The sequence below is a fragment of the Perissodus microlepis genome, chromosome 15 (genome assembly GCF_051167445.1).
Source record: "Perissodus microlepis isolate ML-2025 ecotype Zambia chromosome 15, ASM5116744v1, whole genome shotgun sequence".
NCBI lineage: Eukaryota > Metazoa > Chordata > Actinopteri > Cichliformes > Cichlidae > Perissodus > Perissodus microlepis.
The window spans coordinates 31,085,468-31,095,653 of NC_140475.1; the positions used below are offsets into that span (position 1 = coordinate 31,085,468).

Below are 10,186 nucleotides of genomic sequence, written 5' to 3' on the forward strand. Positions count from 1 at the left end.
CACCCCCCTCTGTTCAAAGGTGGATGACCTTTGAACAGAGGGGGTGGCTTTTGACACCAACAGTCTGCCGCTTACAATGCAGTTTTGAGATCCCCTCCCAGACACCTCAAACACTGCTCACATCTTGAGTCAAGTGGCCTCAGTAGATCACATGATAGGGTGAGGCAAAGTCTCAAAATGGTTTCCCCTGAAACCTCTAATGATAATAACCCTTTTTTCACAATCTAGCTCATGTGTCACACGATTAATAGTGGGTCCCTCTTTCAGGACAACACCTACTAGGCTTTAAATACCAGGGAGTATCCACCATGTGGTTTTAAAACTGAAGAAGCTTCTTGGATTAGAGGTAAAACATTTTCAAGAAACTTAAAGAAGTCCAGTTGCTTTCTTTCCAGGCGTCTTAGACTCCTCTTAGCTCGTTTGAATGTGAAGAGCTTGTGAGTGGCTGTGTCAGGGTTCAAGCCTTTATGAAACACATTTTTGAAATTGGCAATAAGTGCACAAAAGAAATATTTGGATTAGTCTTTAATACCACCTGTCCCCATCTTAGTGCTTATCTCTACAGCAGTTTTACCAAAAAGGCAATTTTAGCACCGTAAGAAGCATGTTTTATTTTTCTGTCAGAAAAAAACAAAAAAACAAAAAACACTGTCTTGAGAATCACCAACTCCTCTCTGTCCTACCTAGAAAGACTTCTGATGTGGGTAACGTTCTCTCGAGAGGATCTGAAAATAGTGGTGATCTGGATTTGAAGGCCAAAACTGAGTGATTGGAGGAGCTATTGGGAGATATTGATCCAGATTATTTTATCGTACCTTTAGGTTCTGCGAGTTGATGAACTATGGTGCGGTGTTCTCCAGAGATGAGGCGTGGCATATGCTCATGTCTTCTAAGTTGAGCTTCCTGGATAGACAGGCCACAAGGCAATGGTTCCAACTTCACTGAGTCCATTTCTTGGCTGGATTTTTCCATCATAACAGGTCAGATGGATTGAATTAAAACACATGACTCCAAACTAAAAGTTCAACAAGTTTATTTACAAACACACAAATATTGAAATGGTTCAAGCAAAAGATTAGTGCGATCCAGGGTTCCAGATAAAAAAAAAAAACAAAAGTGAATCCTCATTTCCTTTTAGAATCTCTCTCACCAGATACAAGTTCAGCTCACTAGCCTCCAGACAATCTGCACAGAGGACAGCACGGTAAGTGTCATGTACTGTGTGCAGTAGGCAGGAATAGTGGACCCAAGGTGCAGACTCACGGAGGCTAAAAAGTGCACTCAACACAGCTTTATTACTATGAGGTAGATCACAATAGAGACCAAGGGAAAGACAGGGCTTAAATACACAGAGGAAGCAATCAAGGAATGGGAGACAGGAGGGAAACACAGATGGGACAAATCAGAGCTAACAAGACTGATTTGTTAACCAGACACACTGCACACAGGACATGGACTATCAAAATAAGACAGGAAACACACAGAATGAACTCAAGACACGCAAGCTTAACACTAGGGACTGAACGAATGAAACAGAGACAAGATTCACAAAACATAAGACAAGGCTAGACAGTGAGGGAGGTACACATAATTACTGACAGCAAGGAATAAACAACCTAACATAAACCACTCAGAGAACTTAAACTTAACATAAGATCAAAACAGGCATAGGTGAGTTCTTTACTACCAGATGTGGAACCAAAGAGCAGGAACCCTATTTCCTCTCCTGAAACACAGGGATGAGGTCAACTCGCACACAGGTACAAATAGACAGAGTAGAGGAGAGAGAGAGAGAGAGCAAAAAGGAAGAGAAAGACAGAAAGAGGTAAGCCAGGACAGGAGGACCAAGAGACCATGACACAGAGACAGCAATTTGTGGTCCCAGCTCAGAAACTGTATTTAGCTTCGCATAACTTCTCTTTCTAAAGACTGTTGCTACTTGGGACATCCTAAGAAACTGTTGCACCAAAAAAGGCTGAGCCTGACCCTATACCTGTCCCTGTTCCCAGGGTCCTGGGCAATCCCTTCAGCCATGAGCGGGCCTCTGTTAAGTTGCTCCTACTCAGGGCCTCTTAGCAGGCCCCTGGAGTTTCTCTATATTCACCACTGGGCTCCCACCCAACCCCCCTACGGAGTTGTACTGCCTCTGGGAAGCAAGAGTGTACTGGGTTCAAATCCAAAGACATTGGATATTTGCACAAACTATTTCTTTATCTCAAGAGATTACTGATTACTGATTACTGATTAGGGTTAGTAAAAGAGTGGTATTATCTTAATAAAATGGCCAACAATACATTTACCGTTTCAGAAATGTATGCACATTAGGCAATATTTTGCAAAGTCTCTCCTAAAGTTATAGATGATATAATGGCCAACACATGGAAAAGAATTGAGTCAAGAAAACCACTGTGGTTATGTATCTGGTGGAAAGTGTAAATATATGAATTTGTTTCTAACTGCATTAAATATCTGCTTCTCCCATTCAAATGTACATGTAGACAAAACTATGCCTATCTGCAAAGCTTTCTGCAATTATGTTGGACAAAGTCCATTGGAGAGAGAAAAACTTCATGTCAGTTAGTTATTTGAAAAGTTAATTTTATTCCTCACATTGCTAAGTGGATCATACAATCATCATTGTATACTAATGATTATAATAACTACTTTGCTATCATTTCTATAATCTTCACTTATTGTTTTGAAATTCAGAAAACATACAGCCCCTGTACTTCAGTTAAATGAATAAGAGGCTCTGCTGTATTACTGTCTACATCCCAGCTGATCCAGTGGAATGCAGCAGCATGGTGCCAAAGCTCAGTGGTAACTGCACTGTTATGTATTTCAAAAAGAGGGGGATTCACCCTACTTTTATTGTTGTTCCAGAGGCCCCTACGAACCTTGGTTTTAGGGGAGATAACAAAGCTCTTAGCAGTGCAGATGGTTCTGTCCATCAATAAACAATATCTGGTCTGCGTTTTTGGCTGTTTGAGCAGATGTGTGAAGTCAAATAAATAGAAGGGATAGTTCATTAGATCCAGATTTCTCTCCAAGTCAGAGAACAACAACAAAAATTTCTATACAAAGTTTGCATTGTGTTGATAGCAGAGGTCGGAAGGACTGTATTATAAACTCTTATAAACGCTTGTACTTTCTATGAACTAAAGAATACCTTTTTTTATTATAAACTGGACCTTAAACATTGTAGCTTCTCATCATAATATTCACTGAGATCTAGAAATACAGTTTGAAAAGTATAGAAGCATAATCATTATGTATTCACAGTGGACAATTGGGTAAAAATTAAATAATAACCCCTCACTGTTATTTTTGCTCTTACATTTTGCTAAATACATTCGTTTATAAAACCAGTTATAAATAATTGAAAACCCTCTCTAGCCACGAATAGTAATAATTATCTCAGTAATCTTAAAGATGACTTACTCTGTTCTTAGGCTGGATGTCGGCACACCAACTCTACGGTCAGTGTTAATGGCTGATTGAAGCATTGCATTTAACTTTATCTTTTGGAAGTTTATTTTTTTTTAAATTATTATTCACTATAAACCAAAAAAGATGGAGGTTTTAGACATTCAATTATTACAAATATAGTTTAAATTGATACTAAGTTTGCATGCAAGCATCTGGTTAATGTGCTCTGTTGTCTCCTTAAGACTATGTGGTTCATATTACATACCTTGTACATACCTAGTAAGGGTGCGTTTAAATTGAAGTTAGATGTCAGTGATGCAAAATGCATTGCATATCCTGACGTATTTCACTATATGCAAGTAGACCCCAAGTTGGCATCAGTTTTCCTTTCTTAAAGGAGTGAAATTAAAACTGGAAGTTGTGTGAAAGGTTCAGGATTTCATCTTAAGATTTGTTCATAACTTGACACACACAGACAATAATACACAGAAAGTGCAGTAGTCATATGACACGCTATGAACAAGAACGGAAAAGGGCCCTTTAAACAAGAAGAAACTTTGTAGAACTATACTCAGCCATCTGCCATGACTGGTTGGGGGTGAAGAGAGGGAGATTTGACAAAGGACACACTGTGGAAGATATCCAGAGATTAGTAGTAACTAATGATTAAATGCAAAGTGGTGTATAAACCACCACTCTTAGTATTAGAGAGTGAAAAGAGGTGAATAAACAAGAAACTGTGTATCGTGGAAAGCCCCCAGCAGTTCAGGCCTATTGCAGTGTAAATAAGGAAGGGTTCAGTCAGATGAGGTTTCATACAGTACTTTCAGAAATTAAATTTGTGTCTTGTGGCAACTGTCAGGCAAATTCAACAAAAACCATTAAAAAAAAAGTCACAGACATTAAAGACATTAACATCAAAGAAGAACTGCTGAAATATTAGCAAAAATCAAGTACCACAATAGACAAGTGACACCCATTTCATACTATCAGAATCTGTTCAATAGAATCATTGAACAACTGTTGAACAAATGGGTTCAACAGTAGCTGGGTGCTACTTAGCTCAGCAACCGCTGAGCTAAATGAGCTAAGTAGCCACATAGCTGGAGTGCAGCAGCTTGGGTTTGAGTCTGACCTGCGTCTTTGCTGCATTTCCTTCCCTTCTCTCTCTCTCTCTCTCTCTCTCTCTCTCTCTCTCTCTCTCTCTCTCTCTCCCTACGTTCTTGTCCATCTTCACTGCTCCACTATTCATGCAAAAATGCCAAAAAATAATGGCAAAGGTGGTACTCTGCACCTGGTTTTGAAGCAAGAACAGGAGGGGTAAAGCTCCAAAAGTTCACCATATTATTTTCATCATGTCTGTCCTCATATTACGTCAGTGCAGAGCCTGGGGTGGATAGAAGCTTGGGAACCACTGTCTAACTTTGTTCTCTGCTATTGTTCTCTTTCAGGATGTCCTTCAGGAATGTTACACAAGAGGTCAAAGGAGCAGCCCTGTGTTACTGTGTGGAAGGGAGCCACTCGGGCTCAAATGCTCTGATGTCTTTGCGAGACAGCAACAAAACATACTGCTTTTCTTTGACTGGAACTGGACCTTTGTATATACATTGACAACTGCATATCAGAATCAGAATACTTTATTAATCCCTAAGGCAATTGTGTGGGTTACAGTTGCTCCAAGACAGTAACAGTAACAGACTAAACTATTTAAATAATACAATATGGTACAGAGTTTACAAATGTAAGGAATAGCACTAATATATACAAATCGCACAATTATACATACAATTATTAAGAATATTACAGAGGTGATTATACATAAATATCAAGACTCTACCCTGTGAAGTTTGTCATTTTCTGTACACACACACACACACACACACACACACACACACACACACTTAACCCAAAGTCCCCTTAAAATTAAACACAACTGTCACCCATACAGCTTTGGACTATAAGATGTGCCTCTGTAGGTTCATCCACAGTCTAAGGAGCAGGAAAGAAAGTGACTATAGTTCTCTATAGGATGTGTACATGCAACCCATGGGGTTCATGGGGTTCAACCATTTACCACATTTTTTATCAAAACAAAATAAAGTATGTCATTATAGCAATGACTATTATAAGGTAAAATTACAAATAGATTTTGTGAATAGTTACTTTCATTTGACAAATCGTCGGCATGCTACGCGTTCGGAGTCATGAGAGCCAGATGGAATTCATGTATAGATGTAAATGTCTTTTACATTCTGATCATTAATTGCTTTGGAAAACACTATGTGGTAGGGTTAAGGTTAGGGGTGTGGTTATGGCTGGAGTCTCTGCTTGAAGATTTTTACAGTTTTATAAAAATCTTTGTCTCTATCAGTATAATGGAGGTAAATGAAGCATCTATTTCCTCTATCCATACTGTCATGCGTACTGTCATTTTGATCTTAAATTATTTGTAAGTCCAGCTATACCTTCTTGGTTGGTTCTTTCTGACTGATAATCCCTTAAGTCCCTCAATTCCCTATAAGTGCTGCTGAGAGCAAAATAAACATAGATATTATGCTGGTTTTGACAGCTGGATTGATTAACACAAGTAGACACAGACAATGTGCTATCGGAATCCAAATTACAACCAGTGATGGTTGGAAACATCTGTCTTTGGTGTGGTTTCCTCTGATCTCTGTTCCCTGTTAATGGAGCGTGCTCTGCTCTGTAATTTGTTCTCAATGAGTCAGGGGTACTGTGACATAGCAAGAGGGCATGATTTGATAATTTATATTTGCGTGTATTTTTGTGTAATAGTATGTAATACCATGTTGTGGGAACATACATCTGTTTACAGTCACATTATGAAGTAACCACGACATTATTCATTGTGTTTTAGTACACAGACTTGGTTTAAGGTTAGGGTATAAGTTAGGTAAGTAGTAATTGTGTTTACGGTTAGGAAAATTTTCCAGGAAATGGAGGAAATTCATTATAGAGGAAGCATAACTGTATGTGTGTGTGCATGTGTGGTATTACTGAGTATTTCTTATGTTGTGGGGACCTAAATCAACTCACTGTCACATTACGGAGATGTGCCTTCCTTATAGAGGGGGAAAAAAGCGGTAAAGGTTAAATTAAAGTTAAATCCTTTGAAACTCTGCCTCTCTTTATTTGTGTGTGCATGTGTGTGTGTGTGTGTGTGTGTGTGAGAGAACCCCCTACAAAAACCATTTAAAAAAAGTCACAGACATTAAAGACATTAACATCAAAGAAGAACGGCTGAAATATTAGCAAAAATCAAGTACCACAATAGACAAGTGACACCCATTTCATACTATCAGAATCTGTTCAATAGAATCATTGAACAACTGTTGAACAAATGGGTTCAACAGTAGGTGGGTGCTACTTGTGGGGGGTTCCTCATGTATGTATGTATGTATGTTAACATACATATCAAGAAACACACAGGCTCACACACTTTATGCATACGCTTGTAGGACCAGGCTAGACAGTGTTCTTCTTATCTGTCTATTTTTTTTTCAGTCAGCAGTGAGACAGTGTAATCTGTGCCATCTCATCATCCAGCCTAAGAACAGTAATTATCCACGTATGTAGATGTCAGTGCAAACATCAAACCCCCTTTTTAGTGCCTGGCTAGCTGCTGAAATCACACAGTAAATAATTATATTTTTCATTTCATGTCCTCATTGGCTTATGTTGTGGCCAAATTACTATTCTTCTCCCAACTCACTTAATTACAGTATAAAACCTGAAGAAAATGATAGTAATTATCTTAATTACTTTAATAGCTAGGAGTACAGTAAGAGACGCTGTGACTAATCTGAAGCTGTGTTTTCTTGTCAACAGTGAAGCAGATCTAAACAGCTAACATAAGAAATACGAAAATTTTAGCCACCCCTGTTAGATCTGACCATTATTTTCCCCGTGTTTAGTCACTTTAGACTTCAACATTTAGTGTGCTTGTTTCAATTTTACACAATATTTATTTCTCCACTTATAACTGGAACAATGATTCCATTCAACAAACAGGCTGCTGAGAAATGTGAAAAAGTGTACCTCAATCATTTATTATGTTAAAAAAACATTGCATTAGAACGGAGGCGCTGCAGAGCTCACCTTCATATGAGAATTCTCATGCACAAACGGTATGGATTGGGTGTTGCTTTTCACACTGCCAATTATGGCTTATTCATTGAGTATTTGGAACACTATGCAGGAGTCAGTGGCTTCAGTTCAATGTGATTTTAATTAGGGTGCTTTATACTGTAAGGAAAATACTTTACAATAGTAGAGAGAAAACCCCATCACTCAGACAATCATCTACTGCAACCAGCTGGGGTTGAGGGGTGGAAGACAAGATACAAATTACACTCTGGAAGTTAGCCAGAGATGAATAATAATTGGAGATTATGTATCGGAATTTCAAGAGCGGGACCACGCCTCCAAACACCTGCCTTCCAGTTCTTATCTATATAGGTTACCCCAGTTCTGCAAGCTAATCATTCTCGTTTACGTGCCCCACCCTCCCTCCCCTTTTTAATTCTTTAACTTCTTCACTTTTGTTTAGTACATGAGGATCTGCCAGGCCCGGAAGCTATCGCCAGTCGCCTTCGAGGCTTCCCCAAACCGCTGCTCAATTCATGTCCAAGCATTCACCTTTACCTATTAAAATGCTTTCAAACCTAAAATGAGGACGTGGGCCCAGCTAGTGAACTAATAATTAAAGGAGAGTGGTGTATAAATGCGAAAAAGGTGAGTGAAGAAAAAATACACCAGCCTAAGCCTGTTAGCAGGGGTAGCTGCAGCTCAGGAGAATCACGTACTAATCCCAAAGTTGGTGGTTCAATCCCTGCCTCCTTCATACTGCATGCCAGATATCCTAACTATACATTTTAGCAAAAAGGACAGTTGTAAGCCTGATCTTAAAGATAGAGAGGGTGTCTGTTCTACCAAATCCAAACTGGGTGCTGGTTTCACAGAACAGGGGCCTGAAAGCTGAAGGCTCTGCATTTTACTTTTAAATATCATAGGAACTATAAGAAAGCTAGCAATCAGAGAGCAAAGTCCACTGTTGGGGTGATATGGTGTGTGAGGTCTTTAAGACATGATGGGGTCTTTATGTTTGAGACCTTGTATGTGACTATAAGGATTCTAAATTTGATTCTGGATTCTGGTTTGACTCTTTAAAGGTTTAAATCTTATCTTAAACAAATGACTTTCTGAGTTAACATTGTAAAATTCTAATCTGAATTAGCAGTTAAGACACTTGGAGTTTCAGAAATGTCTCTCTTGGGGCCTTATCCTTATCCTTCTACATGCTCATTCTATAAGGTTAAGTTATTTGCAAACATAACGTCTGTTGTCATTGCTATGTAGAGGACTTACAGCTATATTTACTACTGACTTTTGTAAATCGCTGTAATAAAATGCACAGTGTGTAGAGGTGAGGCCCCAAATCCAAGATACTGAGTTCCAAAAGCAAATGTCCTGATTCAAAACACGGATGGCCTGAGGATATAAGCTCCTCTTTAGCCTCTCTGTTTTTGCTCGGATGGTGCAGAACCTTCTGCCTGATTGCAGAAGCTGGAACAGTTTATTGCTGGGATGGGACGGATCCTTCAGTATCTGAGCTGCTCTAGTCTAGTATCTCCTGATGTAAATGTCCTGTACGGAAGGGAGAGTAGACCTGCAGCAGCGTTCTGCCGTATGGATCACTCTCTGAAGAGCTTTTTTATCCTTGACACAGCTGTTCCCCTACCAGGATTTGATGTTCAGTGTGAGGATGCTCTCCACAGCGCCTGTATAGAAAGTCCTGAGGATCCCTGGAGAGACCCTGAACTTCCTCAGTTGTCGGAGATGATACAGGCACTGCCTAGCCTTTTTGAACTGGACCTGAATGTGGGCAGACCATATCAAGTCTGAGGAGATGTGGGCAACGAGATACTTGAAGGACTGCACCCTCTACACTGGAGCTCCATTGATGATAATGGGCTTGTAGTCTCTATCCTTACTCCCTCTGAAGTCCACCACCAGCTCCTTGGTCTTGCCAACGTTCAGCTGGAGGTGGTTATCCTGGCACCACGATGCCAGATTCTTCACTTCAACCATGTAGGCCGCCTCATCATTGTTGGAGATGGCGCCCAACACCACTGTGTCGTCAGCAAACTTCACAATGGTATTGGAGCCATGGGTGGCCACACAGTCTGAAATATAGAGGGAGTAGAGCAGTGGCGATAGTACACACCCCTGTGGTGCTCCCATGCTGATGGTGATGCTCTCCAGAGTAAAATTGTTTTTAGTGCAATTAAGGTTCTCATTACACTCAGGGTATGGGGTGGCTGGAGCTCAGGAGGTAGCAGCAGGTCATCTACAGATCACACCCATTCATATATGGGTAACTGACAGTATTTTGTATAAATGAATGCACTCATTCAAATAAGTTTGTCATATTTTTTAGACTGATGTTTCCTTGTTGATATCCACACAGCAAGGACTATTGAAGATATGCCATAGGTCATATTATATTGAAATTTATGTAAATTGGTACTAAACAGACGAGAATCTGGGAATAACAATCTGGAAACAAACCTCTTCCTATGAGGCTTTATAAGCGCCATGGTTTTGTTACATCTAGACTACATTGCTATAATGCACTCTGCATTGCACTTGGTGTGGCATTTACCTTTACATTTAGATGATTCACTAACTTCAACATAAAGAGTTGTTTGCAGTGGTGTAAAGCACACCACCGCTG

The 10,186-nt window shown here is 39.7% G+C and overlaps 1 long non-coding RNA gene across 1 annotated transcript in view; it reads left to right on the plus strand.

The window, feature by feature from the left end:
- Positions 1 to 5,757, plus strand: part of LOC146372418 (uncharacterized) — a 71,104-nt gene extending 65,347 nt beyond the window's left edge. Inside the window, exon 3 of the long non-coding RNA XR_014802749.1 lies at positions 4,881 to 5,757. This is a non-coding gene — a long non-coding RNA (uncharacterized LOC146372418). The remainder of the gene's footprint in view (positions 1 to 4,880) is intronic.
- The last annotated feature ends 4,429 nt before the right edge of the window (positions 5,758 to 10,186 follow it).